Genomic DNA, 23445 nt, shown 5'->3' with positions numbered 1-23445 from the left:
AATCAAATTTACGACAGCAAATGCTTGAATTTACGCCTGCGAAAAGGAAGTGGGGAGGAAGCGTCAAACCTGTGGCGAGCGTACCGTGTAGGCAGGTCTTTGTACTTGCGCTTGCGGTGTTGTACTTGTAATGTATTTGCTTCATTTTTTTAAATAATCTACACAGTCATTGAAGGTTACTTACAAGAAATTTTGATAGCGTTATAACGCTGTATACTTTGCGATAAGGGATTCTAATTTTTATGGCTTTTGTTTTCGATAATAGAATGATTTTCCGTTTTGCAGAACAATGCATGTGCTATTGATTGCTTTATTATGTAGGATTATTCGAGTAGCCCAGCGCATTTGTTCTATGGAACCGTATATATTCATAAATAAATCTCTTGAATAAATATGCCTCAGTCTTATGACCTCAGTCTTATGACCTCAGTCAGTATGACCGACGTAGCGAATTCTAATATTCAAGACAGCAATTATGAAAAATCTCAAGCCTATACGCCTGAGCTACGAAATACATGCATAGCCGCTTTAGCCTCTTTTCTGTATACTACGGTCTTAGAGATGGTTTGTGCGTATTCTTCTCCTGCCACTGTAGATATGCAGAAGCCTGGAAGCAGATTCGTTAATATCATCGCAAGTCAAATTTCATGGATTGCAAGTCTACCACTTTTAGTTAGAAATGTTGGAAATTTTCTAGGTGGTTTTGCTAATTTTTAAGGTCTGATTCCATCTGAAATGCATGGCAATGTATGTGCGGCTACATTAAAATATTGATGTGGATGATGTAGAGCGTGATGTAGCTGGGGCCTAGAAAGGCGCGTTTGATAGTCATAGCCAGTCCAACACTTCTTTATTCTTAAAGAAACATTCTCAACAAACACAAGTAAATTGGTGCCTTTACATCTTTACTTTTCTCATTTTCGTAAAATATTTCGTATAAGGAAAATAAGTGGCAAATTACTTATGTAAGTATAATAAATACTACTTCACTCTTATTGATTGATAATTTTCTTTAAAAGTTTTAACATAAATAAACTTGTCTTTCAAAAAGGTCGAATTCTAAATCACACAGTCACATTAAACTCATTATTTAACAGTGCATTTAAAGTGGACTTAATTAAACCTATGCACATAACGTTGTTTTCATATCACGTATTTAATATAACATATAATAGCATACAGTTTACAAACTGCAATGTATTCGGCTTGTTCTTTCGTTTATATTTTATGGATTTTTTATTTTTGTAGCAATTTTTAATGCACGTCTAGCAACTGGTTTTAAATTTCTTGAATTTATGAGCCGTATTCAACACTTTGTGTGGAGCAGTTTTATATCGGCATTTGTTTTATCTAAACGAAACTGATTTTGCTAACCAACATACATTTAATATCCAACTACGATCAGCAGAAATGTTATTACTATTATTCTCATTATTTTAAAAATTAATAGTAAATTAGACCTTCACATTACGACAGAAATTTGCGAGTGATCCTGGAAATGTTCCGTTAAAAAAATCGTTTAAAAAAGTTTGTATGATTAAAATTATACTTTCCACTCCAGCATAATACAAAAATAAAACATTCTTTTGAAACCTCTTGCATTCTTAAATGACCTAAAGTGAAGAAACCTCTACAATTAGTTTAAATATATTTGAACGTCCATTTGTTATTAATGGAGGTGGGGTCGCGAGAAAGAAACAGAAACACATAACTAATTATTTTGTATATTTGTTCCGGTTATTATTAAAGTGGCGGTAGTACCCATTTAAAAATCTGAATCGGTAGAAAAGGAGTTCGACGAATATATAGAATATAGCAAAATCTTTGGGCTCCGTTTTAAGTGCTGACTTAACTGTAGCCCAAAGCCTTGCCGGCTTCATCTGTTGCCTAGGCAGCGAAGATTCTCACATTACTAAAGATAGGAAGAAAGGAGAAGTTAATCTGATTCTGATGCGCTGCTCTACTTCTTTGGAAGGGAATTAAACATGAATTACATTAGTAGATTTGTAGAGAACCTGAAATTTGTTATCATCCATCAAACATCCGTAAAAGAGAGGCATACAGAGGAAGTAGTGTGTGCGTCTGGGGTGATATCTGTTTAGGTTAAAAGCACAGACTTCCATGACTTTCCACTTGGAACTGTGAATGCCCAGTCCTAAAGAGATGACATCTTTGATGCTTATGTGCATCCTTATGCTGGGGTAACAGGGGGTGATTTCCAGATCCAGAACAACAGTGCTAGACCGCACATGGCTCGCATCGTGGATTATTATCTTGAGCAGAAAACAATTCAGCACATGGGGTGGTCAGCTCGATCACTAGACCTGAATCCTATCGAGTATGTTTGGGATGCTGTAGGAAGACATATAGCTGCTCTCAATTCTCCTCTTTAGACCCTTGCAACACCTTTGCAAGAGATATAGCCTCGCACTTCGTACGAAACTGGTAGACCGCGTAATTGACAACATTACACATCGCTGTATACGACGTATCTCTTCTAGGTGAGATTGTACTCCATATTGAAATTTCTTATACAAAACTGATGTATCCAATTTGTTCATTTTGTACATATGCTAATTTCCATGACACCATAATTGTCTGCTAATTTCTTTTCATTTTATTTTATATCTTACTATGTTTTGTATACTGTGGATCAGTTTCATTAAATTCTACATGTAACTTTTTGAGTAATCGTCATTTTCGTGATTTTTCTTTAATTAATGATAACCAGTTTATAAATCCCTGCAAAAGTGCCTATTCTTTCACAGTTAACTGATAATTTTTTAAACATTATAAAACAAAGTTTTTTCCATAAAATATGTGTTTACAAAATAAGAGTTTTGCGGCTTTCTTTAGTAAACGGAAAAAAAAATTAAAGTTGGCTTTCCATAAAACGGAAGTGAAAAGGCAAAGAGACAGGCTTTCGAAAAATGTGTATGAAAGGGGGGGGAACTTGCAACCTGCATATGCTTAATTTTTATCCTAGTAGTTCCATCTTTATTTAATCTTCTAATAATATTACTTTATTTATTTTTTTTTAGTTCACGCTCAGAACGTTCTGTAATTCACTTTTTCGCAAATTTAATCTCTGTTAAAATTAACTGATTAGAAACTTCATTTTATTCTGTGGGCCCTCTCTGAAATAGTCATTTTTTTAAGCTGATTATTTTTTTTTTCCTATGTCAACTTTGCATTTTGAAAATGTGTGGGTAGTTAATCAGTTTTGATTTATTTCTGTGATTAACATTTTGTCTTTAACTGAGTTAATATTTATGAAATTTAGTTAAATGTAATTTCATTTATTAAATATAGATTCTTCATTTTTCTTTCTTCGTGTATTTTTTAGCACTTATTAATTCGTTATTTACCTTAACTCTGAGTATTTTTTTCCTGCTTTTTTATGAGCAACTATTTTGCTGTACTTAAAAGTTACACTTAAGTTTAAAGTTACATATTTTTAAAGGAAATTTTTCCCTTCCTTCTCTTTTCCTTAGGATTAAATTTGTGTTTCCTTCGCATTCTGTTTTTCATAAATGAGATTTCCTTTCTTCCTATACGTTTATTAAGCTTTATAAATTAACATTTTTAGTTTTTTTACTCGAATTATTTAAAATTATTATTATTTTGTGCTTGGAATAATGTAAAAATCTTGGCATTTTCTCGTCTTCTTTTTTAAATTAAAATTTTAAAAAATTAATTTTTAATTTGGTCTTTTGAAAGTAATAAACTTTCTTTATGCAGTAGAACCTCGGATGACGAACACCTCACATCGCGAACAAATTATTTGAGCCAAAACGCATCGTATGACGATTTGTGTCTCGAGTTACGAATAGTCAAATGTGCACCAAATGATTTTTAAAGGGGTTTTGAGGTAACCTATGCTACAGATGTAATACTTAAAGATTTCTTTAAACGTCTTTTTATTATTTTTCGTTGCTTAAGTCTCGTTAGCAAAGCCTGGAAGCAAGTGATTTATAGGAATTCGGTCTGGAGGAAATTATGACCAGAGCAAGCAAAATCATCGAGGGCTTTAACACTTGGGGTCCTTTTTTCTGTCTGTGATATCCTGTCTCTAAGTTTGGGTTTGGGAGTTAACAATGAACACTCGGAGGAGTAACTGAAGGACCCTAAAAATGAGCACAATAAGAAAGAACTGCAGCATCAGAAGTAGCAATATTAGGCAATTGTGAAGGAAAGTCTTCACAGGCAGAGGAAAAAAGAAAAGATGATCCTAGTTCTTCGATCTGTGAGATATTTGCAAAACTGCACAAGGTACCCAGTTTTCACTTAACGATATCAACTTGATAAAATATTTGCAAACTACAGAATATGGATTTTCACCGATAACGACGTGTCTCACTTTATAAACATTGTTAAGCATAAATAAAATATTCACAGGGGACAAAGGTTTAATGAATCGGAGGCCCAGTAACTCTAAAGGACATTCAAGTAGCTCTAAGAGACAAATAAAAATTTGCCCCAGAAAAAAGTTACCTAATGGTTTTATGGAATGGGACTGTTCTTCCAAACAATAATAATTTCTTCCTCGTTTTTTTCGATTTATAATCGTGCATTCTTCTTAGCACGGGAATGGTAGAATTAAATTAAGTTTATTTCTTTTATCGTATATATTATTTTAATATCGTATATATCGTTTTTGTAATAAATTCAGTGATTATCATTCGTTTTGTGTCTTAAAGTTTAAATAAGTAATTGTCTATAGTCTAAGAACGATTTAATCCATTTCATTTTGATTCCTATATAAAAAATAGTTTCGGCTTACGAACTTTTTTGATGCTGAACGGGCTTAGGGGATGAATTAAATTAATGAACCAAGGTTTCGCTGTTTTACAAAATAAAGGGAAGTAATTTGTAAATCTTTTTTCATCCTTATTGAAATTATTTTAAGCCGTGAACAATTTGATATAAAATTAGCTTGAAGCTCCTTCAAATAATTATTCAAATGTGCATAATCGTGATAGCAGTGAATCTTTTATAATCTTTATTGAAATTATTCTGAGGCATGAAAAATTCGATATAAAATAAACTAGAAACTTCTTCAGATAAATATTCAAATATGCTTAATTGTGACAGCATTTCATTAATATTTCTATGCTTTTGCGAAACTTGAATGTTAATTTAAATTCCTTACTGTGGTGCAAAGGCTTTCTTGACATATAACCGCAGTAATATTGACCAGATTGTTTTCCTGACTCTAATAAAATAAGAAAATTCATATTTTAGTAATTATAAATCAGTTTTATTTTATTCAAAATTTAATGAAGTCTTTTAAGTGATAGGAAATATTGTATAGTAATTTTCAAGTACTTTTCTTCTTTCATTTGAATTAACGAAAATCGTCTTTTCATAGGGTTTGCTGATGAGCGAAGAATTCATAATTTATACTATACCACTGTAGAGTCGAATTCTGTGTAATCTTTAAAATTAACTTATACAATAGGTCAGATTATTTCAGATTTCAAAGCAAAGAGCTCTAACTTCTTTGAAATTATTTTCATATAACATATAAAAACTTAGTATCATCTTGATTAAAATTTTCTATCATAATTACTTAAATATTGCTGCAGTCTTGAGGTAACACAAACTGCTAGAAAGATAATGAAGAAAGCATCTTGAGACATTCTCTGAGGACACTTATTCTGTAAGTTCTAAGAAACCGATATCTTAGTTTTGTTAGAAAAAATATAAGAATCCAGTGCACTGTCGGTCTATTGAGAATACGGCATCTGAGACTGTATGTGCCATCAATAGGTGATGTTCTTTCAGTGGTGTGTGTGCCGTCTAATAGCAAATGTTTGTTGCATTTTTTTTGCTGATAGAGTGGGGAGAAATATGACGGTAGCAGTTGCTTCTTACGGAACACGTAAAGTACTTTCAGATGGATAAAATCAATTTTCAGTTCAATTTTTTCTTTCTTTCTACGTCTCTTTCTTTCTTTTTTAACATTCGTATCATATATTGTGGATAGGAGAGCAATATCTGTATTGCTATCCAAACATCATGAAACTATTCTCATTTTTTTTTATTTTGTAATTTATTACCAACCGTATATTGATACAACTGTTTTGTAATAAAATTATTTACCGAGCGATCTGTATGTCAAATAACTGTCCTTTGAGAATTGTTAGTCTTGTCTCAACTTCCTGAGTTTCTTTCATTTTGACTTCATTCGTTGCTTGTGACGTAAATGACTTCTAATTAGTAATTAACCTGAAAGTTCTTAAGAGCATGTACTCGATTTAACAGCTGAGACGAACAACTTAATACAAATATGATGCATCATTTTATGGGTACGAACGTGGTATCTTATTTTATGTAGTTTTAAAGTGTTTAACTGTGTGTAAACTATTCGTTTTTTTCACAGAATCAAAATCCAGTTTCAGACTGATCTGGAATGTGCTCATATCTTTTGAAATTAAATTTCAGTTTTTTCAGTATATGGAAATAAGCACGTTTTATAAACATAATGCACTTCAAATATTAAATTAATTCGAATTTAAGTCGCAGCTGAATTTTAAAATTGTAAATTTAAAGAAAATAAAAAAAGCTTCCAGTTTAAGCCGCATCTTAATTTAACATCTAAAAATTTTGAATAAAAAGTTCAGCTTTAATTCTAAACAATGCAGTATATTTATAATAGTTCATAACTTTACCACGAATTTATAGATTTCTTATAGATATTCCTGTTGGACATTTATGAGAAATTAACGGGCTATCTCTATGTTCTTCTTGGTCTATCAAAACCAATTCCGAAAATTCCAAGACTACACCCTTGGAATCTTCATAACTGATAGTATGTTAGTCTAATGAAAACAGTTTTAGAATCCGAAAATTTTCAAGCAGTTTGAATATATCTAAATTACCTGGATATTTGTGGCAGTTCTATGATCATGAAAGCTTCACGTCGTTTCATTCTATCATATTATTTTACGTATTTAAAAACTCTTGACTTTTATCATTTAAGCCATTATCCGTTTTTTTTCCCCGATACTTCTAGGGGATAGGATTAAAACTATTAAGTGCCGAGCACTTGTGTAAATGCTCTTTTCTGTGGTTTGTCCTGATCACAAAGAGAACTCACTGGAGAAAATTTCTGATTATAATGTAAAAGAGATAAGTATTGAGACAATTTTGGCCAGTTATAGGACGAAAGGGTGTTGCTGCAGTACAATGAGGAGAATCTGAGATATTATGCCCTTGTGCAGAATAAATTCGTTGCTAAAACCTTTCCCCTAGTTTTTACGCACAATTTTCAGCCATGAATCTTGCTGAATTCTATATTTATCAATCTTTTAGCAGAATGAAATTTGTACCTTTTTAATTGGCAGTCGTGTATTTCTTTGACAGGAAATATGGCAGGAAGATTTCTTTGACGACTTTCATATGGATGGAATCAGTCAGCATACCAGAAATGCATCACCAATATAATTTCACCTTTTCATTTAATGTTATAAGAAGAAAACTGCATCTCACATTCTGGGAGCAATGTTCAGTTTGTTCACATTTTGGGATTCTTATCTTAAAACTCGAGCCATATTTTTTTTTATCTACATCCTTTGAAAATTTTTAATAATTGCAAATAAAATACTATAAAATTTAATTTTTGAATAATTTATTCTTATTTTGAATAATTTATTGAAAGAAAAATACAGATCTGCTCTCAACTCAACTCAACTCATAATCAGTATGGATATAAATTTGCTTCCAAAGACTCGTGGTGTGTCGTAGTCTGCTTACGTTAACCACTGCAGCCTCTCGTTCAATTAACAAGTTCAGAGGTGGCGTTCCTGCGATAATTTGTAAGGCTGCCGTGGACGTGGTACGATAAGCCTTGCAAATGAGAAGAAGCTGGTGTCGCTGTATAGAGAGTAGTGAACGTCTCATTTGGGAAGAGATGTTAGTTCCCCAAATAGCAGCGGCATACAGAATAATTCTTTCCACTGTCTTGTACCATATTCTAATCAAGTGACATGGGATATCCCATCTTAACGAGGTTGTTGATCGCATAGAAGTAGTCAGTCTATTGATTCTTAACTTTAAAGAAGAATGCATGGTTGCCAGGAAAGTCTATTATCTATTACTACTCCTAGGTACTTAAGTTGTTTAACACATTTAATGGAGGACCCCCAAGAGTTTAAGACAGGGATTTCTACGTAATGGAGAGCCTCGACTAATTATGAGTGCTTATGTTTTAGGCACCGAGAGTTTCAGTTTATACTCTCTCACACAGTCAGCAAATAAATCAAGGCTATCCTGAGTTCGCGTTTCAAGGTCGCTTCGGCCTGCTACAATGAGTAAAAAATCGTCTGCGTATGCTAAAAGCCTTACTCCTTCTTTGTTTTCAAAGACTGAAAAAACTGAGTTAGCAACTATGTTCCAAAGAACGGGTCCAAGACAGGAATCTTGTGGACATCCCCTCTTAAGACCCTTCCTTACCAATTCTTTGTCTAACGTCATTAAAACTTGTCTTTTGTTAAGATAGCTGCGAATCAGTTGTGTTATGAAGCAGAGCATTTGAGGGCATCCAAACTGTTCATGATGTCGGGCCACCTCAGCGAGTCGAAAGCTCCTTGAATATCGAGGGATACGACTGCTGTGTGCCTATCTTCCATTTTGTTAGAGAGTATTATATCCAACAGCTGACTCTATGCGTGCTCCGTGGACATACCTTGTTTGAAACCGAATTGATTCTGATGAAGGCTTTTAGATCTTTTAATGAAGTACACGAGTCTGCCGCGTAGAACTCGCTCAAGTAATTTACCCAGAGCCGGGTTAAGGGTTAGGGGAGCCGATTTCGATTCCGAAGAGCCCGGGTTCGAATCCTGCATAAGGCATGGATGTAAATTGTCTGTTTCTTCATAGGAGGCTACGGGGGCCGCCTATAAGTACCTCCATAATAAAATAACCATGACTTAGCTTACTAATACTGTTGAAAGAAAATTAGATTTTTTTTCCCATCAAGAGAACAAACTGTGAAAAATTAAATATAAGGACTTCTAGAGAATTGTTTAAAGTAATAATATGGCAACGCATCATAAAATGTTTGCTGCTTTGATAATTTTCTTTAAAATTATCAGGAAGGGGAATTCCAAAGAAATTTTTTACGTTAGAGTTCGTTTTGTGTAGTTATCTGTGGAGTAAGTTATTATAGTGTCTTTGTTTATGTTGCAAAAGATGTAAAAAATCAATAGTAAAAGATTTCAAAGAATGCACTTGGCAGCGTCATCGAATTAAAGGGGTTGGAGGTTAAAGAATGAATGATGAGTGTCCTGTATATGATGTGTAATCCACATCGCAAAAATGAATTCCACAAGAATTCCTACGGGAAAGCTATGTATGCAGATATTCCGGGTTGTGAGAATTTTATCTTTCTTAGTTAACTTTCTTAGTTTGTACATTCCATTGAGCATTTACAAGCTTTCAGTGATTTCTGCGCTGTTTCTTCTGCGTAATTTGAAGCATCCGTTTTTATTAATCAGCAACCAGCATTAGCTTTTGCATCATGCTCTTTTATCATTTTAAACTAAAATGGCCCACCAGCAGACGAGCGGTAAAGACGCTGAACACTAGTAGTTCGGTCCGAGGTTCGAATCCCGCGAACGGTCTGGCTGCATGGGCATTTTCGTGGTTTTCTCTCATGTGTAACGTGTATACGAGCCAGTTTTCCTTAAAAAGTCCTCCACGAAGGCATTCCTCCCTTTAGGCAGATAGCCCTCGTGTGCTTTGCCATAATTAAACTAAATAATTCAATCCATTTTAAACTAATGTATTGTATCTCTTTATTTTACTATTTCAGGTTTTGCTTCGCAGAAGTTCGGGAGGAAGACTGTTTTGATGTTTATATCTATTCCTTATTTGGCCGACTGGTTGATGATTGCTTATGCCACCTCCGTTGAGTGGATTTATGTTGGTCGAGCTGACACATGTTTCTGCTCAGGTATGGGTACCGTTACTGCTCCAGCATACCTTGTTGAAATCTCAACAACAGAAACAAGGGGACTATTAACTAAAAACTTCCAGATAGCCATCTTCTTGGGCATTTTTATAATCAGTGCGTTAGGTCGTATCTTGAGGTGTTCATTCCTAGCTGTTCTAGGAGCTGTGGTTATAACAATTGCAACGTGTCTTACATACTTTGTGCCAGAATCTCCGCACTGGTTAATTCGCCAGTCTCATAATCTCGAAGGTATGAAGGTATTCTACTTTTAACAAAGAATTTCGCGAGATATCTGACAGCCAAGCTGATCAACCTGCTGGTGATATACGTTTGCATGATTTTCTGGAACCATCTTTGTATAAAACTTTATTAATTGCCGTATCATTAATGTTTTTTCAGCAGTTTTGTTGGACAAGCGTTGTATTGTCATATGCAGTAGAGATTTTCAAAAGCACTGGAAGTCTTATAAACCCTTACGTATGTGCTACAGTTGTAGCAGCTGTCCAACTTTTAGCAGGAGCTATTAGCAGCATGCTTATGGACAAAGTTGGTCGCAAAATATTATATATAACTTCTGTAAGTTTTGTAATGTTGTCATTGATAGTTCTTGGTATCGACAGCTTCGTGTCCGCCAAGAACAACATTGATATCCCTTCATTTCAGTGGGTTCCTCTTGTGTGTTTTGTTTCATACAGTGCAGCTTTTTCTATTGGATATGGCCCTATACTGGGTGTTGTGATTCCAGAAATCGTACCCATTCATAGCCGAAGTGCGGTATTATCCATTGCATTTGTTTTATGCTCCTTTTTTGGCTTTGTTGTAGCAAAATTTTTCGATGATATGAGAAATGTCTTAGCTATGTATGGGGTTTATTGGACATACGTATTTTTTTCATTTTTAGGTTGAATCTTCTGCTATTTTTGCATGCTAGAAACCATGTAAAGATTTGCATGAAAATCTTTACAGGAAATAAATCTTTCGTTTGCTGCACCTAATAAGAGAACCATATAAAATATGTGTTTTCCTTTTAATTATTTTATACCTTTTTATGCTACTTTCTGTCCTGTTGAGTGTTGTGAATTTTTGTTCAATAAATATTTTTATGCATGTGTTATTTGGTAATATTTATATATATAGATTCATAATGTTTGAGATATTTTTCTGTTCAATAAGGACGAAATAACAAGAAGTATTGCACTATAGCATGTAAATACTAGCCGTAACCTTAACCATTGCTACCAAAACCCTATGTAGGGCAATTCTAGTCACGTAATGTAACTAATGTTTACATACTGCTTTGCGGTAATTTTTGTTTCTAAGGTCCTTTCTTGGTCTACTTACTTGGGGCAAATAATAATATATATAGATATAGATATAAGCGAACAAGTTAACCAATCCTAATACTAATACTTGCGCTAAAGCTGCAAATTAATAAAATAATAATTTATTTTCTAATAGGTTATTTAATATATTATGTCTTTTGAAGAAAGTAGTTAGAATTCTATTGAAATGAAGCAAATCATTAGCATATTTAAAATGGAATCTTGAACATATTTAAAATGGAAACATTAAAAAGATATAATTAAAAGTGAAAATGCAACCAACAAAAAAAGCAATTATCGTCATTGACCAGAAATATATTTGCTTTTTAAGGGGAACAAACTAACTGATCAATTAACAATAATTAATAAATGCGAAAGTGTTTCGTCTTTTTCTCAAATAAGAATTATGACTAAAAAGCTTTTTAGCAATATGAGTTTAAGTTACTCAAATCGCTAATTAAAATTCAGTAAGAAATTGGCTGTACTGTCAAGTTTTAAAATCAGTCTTAAAATCAGATATAATTCTTATAAGAGTGAGTTATATTTTCTTACTTGAGAAAGTTTTTCCACAGCATTTTCGCCTTTCATCATATTTATACAATGCAAACTTTGTAAAAACAATTAAAAAAGGAAGAATAGGTGACTAAAAAGAAACATTAAGAATGTATGAAAAAAGGAAATTTACATAATATACATTAAAATCTAGATGAATTAATTAACTTAACGTGTTTACTAGCTGTGAAACAGATATATGTCCGTTACTTTCTTCATACTGAGAATGGAATTTGGAATTCGAACCCGAATGAAGAATGGAAGGGTAAAGAGAGAGCGTAGGCGGGGACTTGTTGAGTGTAAGAGTTTTCTAATAAAATTTTGATTTTAAACTGACCAAACAAAAATTAATTAATTTCTGACGAATTGTTATAGTGGAAAATATAAAAAGGTACAATTATATACAATAACTACAGTAATTACAATATTTGCAAACCTTTTAACTGATAGTCATCCAGTATATTCCGCCTTATGTGTGTGCATACATAGATAGATAGATATAGACATTTTTAAAAACTTGGAAGATATATCATGCATTCATAAAATACGTGTAGATGCTGATCTCATCTTATCATTTACTGCTGCAAAATATATACTGATCTGTTGTAAAATTACATGATTTTCTGAGGTATGTGAACTGAAGCACTTGTAGATTAATCATGGCAATATTCGCAGTGAAAGATGTGTAAACATATGCAATAATGTAGTATTAATATCTGTCTGGGTAAAATTAACTCTTACGGTTAACTTTTACCATAATAATTTCGTACCTATCTGCTTCTGATAATCTTGTGTGTGCTCAAGAGTTTCAAGTGTCCGCTTAAAATATCACAAAGTAATTTTTTCATCTCCAGAAGAACAGCTTTCCAACGCAGATAAATTGAGCATTAGAATAAAGCATATTCTGTCACAGTTGTATATCATTTTCTTTCCTATTTAGTGCAACACTTTAAATTGTGAATAATAACATAAGCTTCGTACCAAGTGTCTGCCTCTACTTTTGTAAAGATCTCTTCCGAGAATCAGAGAGAAATCAGAACTTTTCAAGGAAGGCTAAAGCATTTGATATATCTGTATTTTTCTTTCAATGCAATTTTATTTCCAGTATTATAAATATTATTCTAATATTATTTGCGATAAGTTTTCTGATCGTTCTTTCGTTAGTGATCTGAATTTTCATAAAAATTTCATAAATAAGCACATCATGAAAAAATCGCAACAATCGAATTTGTTTTGTGCTGCTTTAAAGCAAGCATCGCTTCTACATTTTTAACAAATGTTGTCTTTTTTACTCGTAAATATAAAATAATTTTTGCTGTTGTTCTTAATTTTGTTCACACATTCTCCTTAATTTTGACATCTTGTGTTAATAATATGTATAAAATGTTCAGTATTTTACGTCCTGTACAATTATATTACAACATTCATCGTGGAATTAAGGTCCTAATTTCGTAGATATCTTATCATTTCCCAAAACGTATTCATATCATCTACGAAACAAACATTTCGTAATTTTTGATGAATATAGTGCAGTTTTCTAATACTTTTTCATCCTTATTCTAAAACCTTTTTTGTTTTTCAGTTTACATTGGTATACACACGACTAACAATATAATACTTAGAGTATGGCAAAACCTTTGCTAGTCTCCTGTTTATGTTCTCCGTAAAGCTTCTAGTCAACAACAGTCTTTAGCTTTGACGAAATCAAAAATTATATGCAGATAATCAAATCTCACGAAGTGTGTATGTGTCCCTAATCCCTATGTATTTCTAGTTATTTAATCTTGTCATGTGTCACTGTCATAGGAGAAGTATTTTCATAGCAAGCTTATGGATATTTCTGTGGCGTTCAAATGTTTTTATATTCTGAAGTCTTTTAGAATTCTTGTTAAATGCTATTCGGAAGCTTGTTTGAGGCTTTGTATCAAAGCTGCATGAACGAAGACATGTTATTAAAATCAACGCCACAGGTAATATTCCGTGCTATCTGTTTCATTATTAATGCATCTTCTTCGCCTCAACCGGTGTTCCCACCATCATTTTGAAAAATGCGTCGGCGAGTTTCTGCTGACAAGGTAGCTGCAACTATTCTTTCCCTAACCGATCCCGAGCTTATTTTCGAACGAAAGCACCCGCTATCTCTCTTCCGTACTTCCCCTCTCTTTGTACCGAGTGCATTTTCGAGGGAGGTGGTTATATTCCTCCCAAGATCGTAGAGAAGTGTCAGCAAGACGTATGTCTTGGATTCAAGACAGCGTTGGAGATAGTGCTTGAATTACGTTATTGAGTCTGTTTCTCCCACTTGGCCCCTTGCTACCAGGATTACAGGCTTCACTCTTCTTGCATCATTTTGCAGTTCTACGCCTTTGTCTCTGATTTTTATTTTATTTGCTTTCTTTTGTAAGATGTGTTTTTCTTCGATCCTCTTGGATGTTTTCGTATTTGTTAAAAGTTGATTTCCTGTTAAAATTATGTTTCCTTCCAGAGAGCTTCAGATGCTGAGACAAATGAAATATAACAACAGTATTCATGGATTTTTTTCACTTCAAAAAAAAAAAAAAAAAAAAAGCACATTTTAGTAGAAACTAAATTTTAATTACTTCAGTTATTCGGAGTGTTTTTTCTTCTTTCTCGACGAAGTAAAATTAAAGTAATTGTTAAACTATATGTTTTTTAATTTTGTTTTTAAATGAGGTAGATAAACAATTCAATAATATTTTCTAAGCAATTGTAAAATTAATTTAAATGAACGTGTAAGACTTGTAAATTAGCCTGCATTGTTTAGAAAATATGCAAAAATATATTTTGCGTTTTGTTTTACGCAAACAAAAAATAAATTGCATTGCTTTTGCAGTTGAATAAATTAAGTGCTTAAACTAAACAAAGTAGTTTTTGGTAATAAGTAATCTGTTGAAAAACGTGCTTTAGTGTGTTTTATACATCGGTGATAAAAACGTTTTATTTTGTTAATTGTACAGTCGATAGTGAATTAAAACATGATATAGGAAAAAATAAATATGTCTTATATATTACAGTAAAAAGTTATTTGAGCTATATATAGTACAGGGTGGAGAAAGAAATATATTTTCTATCCGGATTTTTTAAATATTCAAATGGATTATAGTCGCGTATCAGTATATCTGGAGTTATTTTATCATTCGTTATTTTAAAAAATGAAATATAGATTTAAATGCACTTCGCTTGATATCTATGCTATAATGTATACTATAACCCTTAATGTAATTTTTGGATTTTTTAGATGAATGTTACCGAAGTGTCGTATTTATATTTTAATAGTGTTTATATATATTACTCAGTATAGCTTTTTAGTAATACTTTTGTTGCTATTGTTGCTGCCAAAACTGTGGCATACTTGTGATTTCCAGTGCTTTTTTTAGTCGCCATTTATCTTGGAGCCACTAACGTCGGTGTGGAGCAAGATGACATTTTCAGTTATTTACATTTATTGGGGAATAGCGGGGATTTTGTATGCGTTTTAGGTTAGTTTCTTCTTATATTCTCTATATGTATATGATCCCTTGCAAATTTGTAAATAATGGGTTGAAAACTTTCTTTCATGCTATTTGTGAGTATGGATCTATTAGAAATTTCACGAAATAATAATAATAATAAAATATGATAGAGCGAAGAATGTGAATTGAACCAAGGTTAGATAATGAAATCTGTTCCTCATAAAACTTTTTTTATGAACTATAATGTTCTGCATAAATTTAGCAATGTTGCTTGCTTGTGTCGAGTGAAAAGAGAGTGACAGCGCGCGACAGTTCGCTTTTACTCTGTATCAGATAAAAGAATGTCTGGAACAATAAAAGGAAAATATGAAGAATCAAGATGGTAGAATAAGAAAGCCGCCATCAGTCGGCGAAGAAAGATGAAATGAATGAAAATAGACCAGCACTGTGAAAAAAAGTTGGATCAGTAAGGTAGTAGGTACTTCAAATAATTAACAAAATGTTAGGTTAGAATATCCGAAGGATATTTGTGTTTTGCTTTGGGAAAAGGTGAGCATCGCAAAGAGCTGATACAGCTGTTTGGATGTAATAGCAATGTTGCGATGTGTTGGAAAAAACTGCATAAATAAACTACCAATAGAAACTACTGTTTTGAAAGAAACCTCTGCTCTTGCAAAAAGTTTCGCTTTGCTTTATGTGTTAACTGCAGCTGCTACTGTAGTTTTTCTTTCTTTTTTATAGGAATTGCGTGCCTGTTTCTATGAGGTGCTTTTTCTGTTGGTGGCATGTGGTTTTCTGTATGACGTCACGCTTTCTGAAAGGAAATAATTCTTTTCTTAAATTAAATATGAAATGTATGAACTAATTACATTTCTTTTCGTTTAATTACAAGTTCTCATTAGTCAACAGAAGCACATTTGTTCCTGTCATTTTTGGTTTTATTTTTATGCTTATAGAGTGGTTTATTATTATTATTATTATTATTTGCGATTAGGCTTAGGAAAGATCGTTTGACATTAGAGTTAATATTGAAAGCATATGAACTGGTTCAGATGCTTTTTAATCAAATCATATTTTCCGTTAACAAAATGCTTTCTACCTTTTAATGAAGTTCCTTGCTTTTAATTAAAAGAATTGATTAATTCGAAAACATTTGGGAGAATTTTTATTGAAGAATGTTTTGCGCTTGTTATATCGTGGAAGTTAATTAAACCCATAACTCATTTTATGAAATTAACTTTTTATTTTATATAAAAGAATAAAGATAGATAGTTAATAGGAAATTCTGTTTTTCCTTATTAATGTGCTTTATACGACCCTTTATGTTATGTTACAGAAATTTATTTTATTTCTTTCATTTAAATAAAAAATAAATTATTTTCCTACTCTATTAAATTTATTTATTTTTAAAGGAAAGTCTTTGAAGGTAGATTGTTATGCGCGTATTAATTAAAGTTATGCTTTTTAAATAGTAACTTTCAGAGATAAAGCTCCATTCATTAAAATTATTTGTATTTACGTTAAATTAAATTACTGTGGTAAGAAAATTTTACTACCTTTAAGTGGGTTGTAGGTATAAAAAGGTTGACTACACCTGTTCTGGACCATTTGAGAGAAATATCATTTTTAATTTTTTCATAATACCTAATCAATTTTCAAAAACAAATAATAATAGCAACTACAAAGCCATAGACTGCATAACGTCTCCAAAAGTAAATTATTATAAAAATAGCAACTTGTGTTACTTCCCGCCAAAATATTAATCATATCTGTCGTTTTTTAGATGTTTTTGACATTAGGAACCTCTGTTGCGTAATTATTCCACTTGTGCAAACTTAAGATGCGCTGTTAACGCATTAGTTATTCGCGTAGCCCTACAAACCATTAAATCTGAAAACTGTTGCCAATTTTCATGTCATAAAATTTTTAATTTATCTTTCAAATTATAGCAGTGAATTACTTATAAGTGAAATAAGCTGAAAAATTTCAAAAAAAAAAAAAAAAAAAAGTGCGACTGACTAAGATCACTGAGCACTGATAGGTCAACGGGGATTTAAATTCCAAAGGTCGATCTGGGTGTGCGCGTGTTTTAATTCCACACGTTACGTAAATGCACCCAAATTTCTCTGAAAAAACCTTTCACGCTGGAATCCCTCTTTTAAGCATAGAGCTTTCGTATGGCTTTACTATATTTAGTTAAGCAATCATATTCATATTTCTTTACTACTTTTATCTTTATTGTTTGTCTCTCTCTCTCTCTCTCTCTCTCTCTCTCTATATATATATATAGTTTTTTCAATTGTAGTTTACTTAAACACGTTTCGTTTGTGAAAAAACACTAAGTGTGAAACTATTATTAAGTTAAATGCTAAATATACTGCAAATAGTTAAAGCTAAAATTGAATTAAAGTAAGAAATTTAATGAAGTAAAGCTGGCATCGCCAGGGGGCGTTAGCCTTCTTTCATCATATCATTCAGTAATTAAGGAATACTAATTATGCGTTTCTGTACTTCTAGAAGAAGAATAGTCAACTTGGTGGGTGGTAGAGGTAGTGGGCGGGATTTTGTCCATCCGGTGATGAAAGCCCGTTCATCCGCGCGCAGCTGTCTCCTGTTTCCATAGATTTAGAAGGCTTAAGTATTGGTTTGTGACTATAGCGCATAATGGGATTATCACATCTTATCAAAGCGTGAGGCTAGAAGAAATTTTTCCGAAAAACGAACTTGAAATTTTGACGAAACGAACTTGAAGGAGAAATGTTTCCGAAAAACGAACCGAAAACCTGTACCATTGAACGGTCTCTAGCCGAAACAGTTTCTTGTATGCGATGTCTTGGCTAGCCTAGAGGGACATAAATTTGCTCCCTCTTATAAATATAGACCAAGTATGAATAAATGGATAACTTTAACTATATATATGTTTACTAAGCCTCCACTCATTAAAATTACTTTGCATTTACGTTAAATTAAGTTACTGTGGGAAGACAGTTTACTACCTTTAAATGGGTTGTAGGTATAAAAAGGTTGACTACACCTGTTCTAGACCATTGGAGAGAAAATTCATTTAATTTTTTTTTCATAATACCTAATCAATTTTCAAAAAGTCCTAAATAACATTCTTTCGCTAAATCATTATTCCAAATTTAAAAACTGTTTATATAAAAGTAAAATATAAATATTTCATAAAGGAAAAGTTGCAATTAAAAAATAAAGTATAGTAAAAAATAAAATTCATGAAACTAGGATTATCTACAACTTAGTGTTTCAAATAATTACAAAAATAAATAAAAAGATAAAAAATATTAGTTACTGTAGCTACTTTTCTATTGCTAAATTTTATTTTCATTTATTTGCTGAAGAGTTTAAAAATGGCAATTCCAGGCTAAAATTATTTTATGAAAAAATGGCGTTGTTAAATTTAGATACTGAACATGCTTCCTTACTGTGTAAAAGAGTTGTAATATTGAAAGTTGTGTACCCATTTTGAGCTAAAAATTTTCAACTAAATACTTTCTTGTAAGCATTTATATAAAGGTGAAATTGGCGAACAAATTGGTTATATCTCGTACTTGTTACAATTCTAATGTTGATGAGCGAAAAATTTCGTATTGAAGAATACTGCTTATTGACCTGTGAAAACAAAGAAATAATGTTATGTGCTTCAATAAGGCATGATGTTGCCTTAGTGAAAATTCTGATGTCTGTTATTTAACAAACAAAACCATGAGGTGGCTGCAAAAGAATATGGTTCAAAGTAGCCGTTACTGTTTGAACTGGATGTAAATTACTGTAATTGTATATGACGAAAGTTAAGGAAATAGAAAAATAGAAAGAACAAAGTTCACGCTAAATTAGCTATTTTAACGGCTTTTCGAAATTTAAAATAGCCTGTTATTAAAAAAATAGTTGCGAGAATCTATATACAGAAACTTTACAACGAAATTTACTTAATTACATTGTACTCAGATCTCCAGTCCTAATTAATTCGTCCTGCACCATTCTCTACGGTCTGCAATAGCGGGATTGTTATGTAATAAAGATTAAATTTTGTGTTAACGTCATCTTTTATAAGAAAAAAAAATTTAAAAAAAAAAGTTTAAGAAAAGTCAAGAATTTTTTTATAAAAAATATTTTGTAATTATGAAATATATATATATATATATATATATATATATGCATAATACATCCAGGAGCAGGAATTTTGATTGCGTAGAAGTGTTGATCCGTAATGACTAGGAAAGTGGAGGCGAAGGCAGATTAAATCTTCAGTTTTATTTCCAGCAACATGTTGCGGATACACGCAAGTCGGCACATTAAATGTGCCTGTTCCAAAAGGTTTACATTTTTGATAACTTTGTAGCAAGAAACTAGCAGCAGACAGACAGCAGTGTAGCTAGGCCAAAGCGTGGAAAGCAAGTGCATAATGTTCAGGATGAAACCTGAGGTCAAACTGAGTTAGTTTTGGTTCTCAATACATTTTGATTAAACTGTTAATATTGCTGTAAAATTACTATTTCCTGGTTGAGTTTTAGTTCTGTTTACATCATCATAATTACGTAAGAATCATATGATATAGATTTTTCTCGAAATGACGCAGTGCAAATAGATGTTGCTATTTTTAGAATAGAGAAGGGAAATTAATTTACGCTGCTAATTTAAACTTTTACATATACTTTTTGTTACATATATATGTAAAATATAAAATAATATATCTATCAGAATCGTTCAAATAATGAATTAATAATAGCCCTTCAACTTTCATTTCATTCTAAAAATGACAGTAATAAATTCGTCTTTCTGCAGTTATGATGCGCACCTACCGATGAAATCTGAACCCCAATATCTGGACGTTAAACTGTCATGTGATCTGAAATGGAATTTATATATAAAAGGTCTCTTTCGGTGCTTTGCATTTCGGTTAGCCTCGTAGTGTTTGCTTTTCTAAATTTAGTCTGTTGTTTAAGAAATGTAAGCTGTTATGATGCAGTCGTCATAAACGCCAATCCGTTGCAAGTTTCCTCTATCAAGTCATCTTGTACAATAATACAGTCTTATTTCAATAATAATGCAGTTTTTTTACTTCTAATGTTTTATTATATTTCAAAATGCAAAAAGCACTTTTCTCTATCAATCTCTGCAAAAGCGTAAGATATATATGTTTCAAACTTAATCAGAATACTCGGTGATGTAAAAAAAATTGTGTTGTCACTGAAGAGAATTCATTTATATTAATTTGTCACGAATTTACTAATAAAACTCGGTAATTCAAGAGAAATGTATTGCACTGCCCGAATTAAAATATTTCAAAGTGTGTTATCATTCAGCAAAGCGTAGAATATTTAATTTTTCACGCAGTAACAGGTACGCATCAACATGCGTAATATTGCATCACACGCATTTTCTTCGCTTTTGAAAGTGAATTTGTAATAGTCGTCACAAAGCGTTACTTTTGCTGTTAAATCAATTATGCCACTAGTAAAGCGGTCAGATTTCTTTCCTATTATATAATGTTGCAGTTCATAGAGCGTTCATAGAAAGTTATAGAAAGTTCATAGAAAACATCTGGAAAGTGGTGGGAAAGAATGTTCCTAGAGCAAGACGAAAGGAACCCGCTACTAGGGTAGATATGAAGTAACCAAGGCATAAGTTTTATCTTTGAGACTTAAGACTGACAGATATGCAGCGAAGGAGTTACTTACGAAGAATTATCGCTTGCAGAGGAATTGTTGAATAATAGAGCCAACATTGAGTAGCGTCTCGATTATCAGGTATAAAAACGGCTCAATGACGGTTACTTAACCGCAAATGGATCGCACGGCATTATAATAAAGCGATTATTAACTCGTTTAACAAAATTTTATCACTAGTGTTACGCAGTAAAAGGCAGGTTGTAAAATTATTTCATTAAAAAAAATAAGAATATGTTTCTTGCGATGTGCGGTAGTCTGTATAAACGTTGAACGCATTATATAAATGAAAAAAAATTAAAGGATAATTATAAAAATGTCTATTGTAATGAATGTTAAAGGAAGTGGGAATACATACCCATATAATCCTTCATTACGCCATGAGAGCACATATGGATGTATTCGGTAATTGTACCGTCAGACGAAATTTCGGACTTAAAAAGAAAGATCGGTCTTATGAATTAAGATGATCATTTCTGAAAGAGACCAATATTTAAAAACGCAAATAAAAATTATACGTTAGCTTAAAATTAAAGTCAAAGATTGGCCAGTTTAAATTTTGCTCCATAGCTATGGATTAAAGCACTAATATAAATGGTACTTCTCAATTAGTATTATTTATAAGAGCTGTTGATGAGAATTTTGAAATTAATGAGGAACTAGCATGCATGCGTTCTTTAATGGGAACTACAGTGGGATTTTTCGTGAACTTCAGGCAGGGGTTTTTAACTTTGAAAGTGTCTATAATAAATATATGTAATATTACGACCGATAGAGCATCAAATACGACAGGAAAAAAAAATCTGCATTTTTTTTACTCTTTAATCCAAACTATCCTGGGAACAATGTTGTTTTTCTACATTGTATTACACATCAAGATGCTCTGTGTAAATTTGCATTGAATACGAAACCCGTGCTTGATGCAGTCAGAAGCTTGTAAATACTATTCGATCTCGTGGGCTTACTCACAGGCAATTTCGAGATTTTCTTCAGTCTGTGCAATCTGAATAGTCTGATGTACTGTATTACACGAAAGTAAGTGTCCTAGTGCAGGATGTGTTTTCGAACAAGTTTGGCAGCTGACAGAGAAACAGTATTAACATAAGAAACAGTATTCTGCGGAGTGCGAAATGTTAGAAGATACAGAATGGCTTTCGGACTTTGCAGTTTTCACAGATTTTCGTTGTCATATTAGCAACTTGAATGTCAAGATGAGAGGGAACAATCAATTTATCGACGATATCTGTGTCCAACTCAAAACTTTTGAACTAAACCGTAATCTGTTTGCTGGGCAGCTAGCTAAGAACGACTTGTCGCATTTCCCGAGGTTAACTTCAATACCCTCAGTAAATGAAGATCTAAGAATTATGAAGAGGTCTTAAAAAAACTGAATTTTGAGTTCGAATGCAGAATTCAAGATTTCAGTGCAATTCTAATAGAAGTGGATATTTTAACCATATAAATGTAACTAGTAATTTTAACCATGTATGTGTAACTAGTAATTTTAACCATGTAATTCAATCCATCTAATTTTAACCATGCAATTTAATCCATCTAATTTTAACCATGTAAATTAACTTTCAACGTAAATTGTGAAGCAGTGAGGTCAGATTTGCAGCTTGAATTAACTGAGTTTCAATCTAACAATCATTTCAAGCAGTTGTTTCTAAATATGCCAAAGTTAGAGTTTTACAAATCATTATCGAAAGTAAGTTTCCCAAATTTAATATCTCAAGCCCAGAAAATCAGTGCTATGTTTGTTTCATCTTATATATTTGAAAAAGTGTTTTCTACTATAAACCTTAGAAAGAATTATTTCAAAAGTAGACTGACAGATGAGCATTTAGCCTTTTTCCTTAGAATCATTAAGTACATCTCACTTCAAACTTCAATATAAGGAACTTTTAATGGAATCGCAATTTCATTGATCTTATTAACATATTTAAATTGTAATGCTTGTATATTGTTTTTAAATTTTAGAAAAATTCATCTTGACCCGCCAAACTTTTTTTTTTTTTTTTTTTTTTTTTTTTTCGATTTTTGGCCCGCAACCGGAAAAGTTTGCCCATCCCTAGACTATAGCGTGTTATAACTACATATGCTGCTGTGTTATTTTATGACTTTCTTGCATATTCATCTTCAGTGCGGAAGAAAAGCTTTTACAGGGAGTTTTAAAAAGTGCTTTTATCTATTACTTGAGTGTATTAATTTAATAATAATTAGATGATTATTTCATTAATTTTACCAAAGCATTTAAATTGTGTCCGCCTAGAGGACAAGAGGCTTATATTACTTTACTGCTACTGGACTACTTAATTAACCAATAAATGCACACGCCTGTGATTCCCGGTGCAGGAAAATTGACTTGAAAGTCGTTCCGTAAAGGAATGGCTGAGTGCTAAAGTACCAGTGACTACGAGTGACACTTGTAGTTTAGCGCTCAGTCTCTACGA

General features: G+C 32.3%; 1 protein-coding gene and 1 pseudogene across 1 annotated transcript in view; both read left to right on the top strand.

The window, feature by feature from the left end:
- LOC118185763 (uncharacterized) overlaps positions 1–23445 on the top strand; it is an 831500-nt gene that overhangs the window by 527787 nt on the left and 280268 nt on the right. The gene's annotated exons all lie outside the window — the stretch shown is intronic.
- On the top strand, positions 394–11038 carry LOC146998476 (facilitated trehalose transporter Tret1-like; annotated as a pseudogene).

The sequence above is a fragment of the Stegodyphus dumicola genome, chromosome 2, assembly GCF_044657685.1.
Source record: "Stegodyphus dumicola isolate Sdum_Otavi_A_Nest chromosome 2, ASM4465768v1".
NCBI classification, from domain to species: domain Eukaryota; kingdom Metazoa; phylum Arthropoda; class Arachnida; order Araneae; family Eresidae; genus Stegodyphus; species Stegodyphus dumicola.
This window is presented reverse-complemented; position numbering and strand designations above follow the sequence as displayed.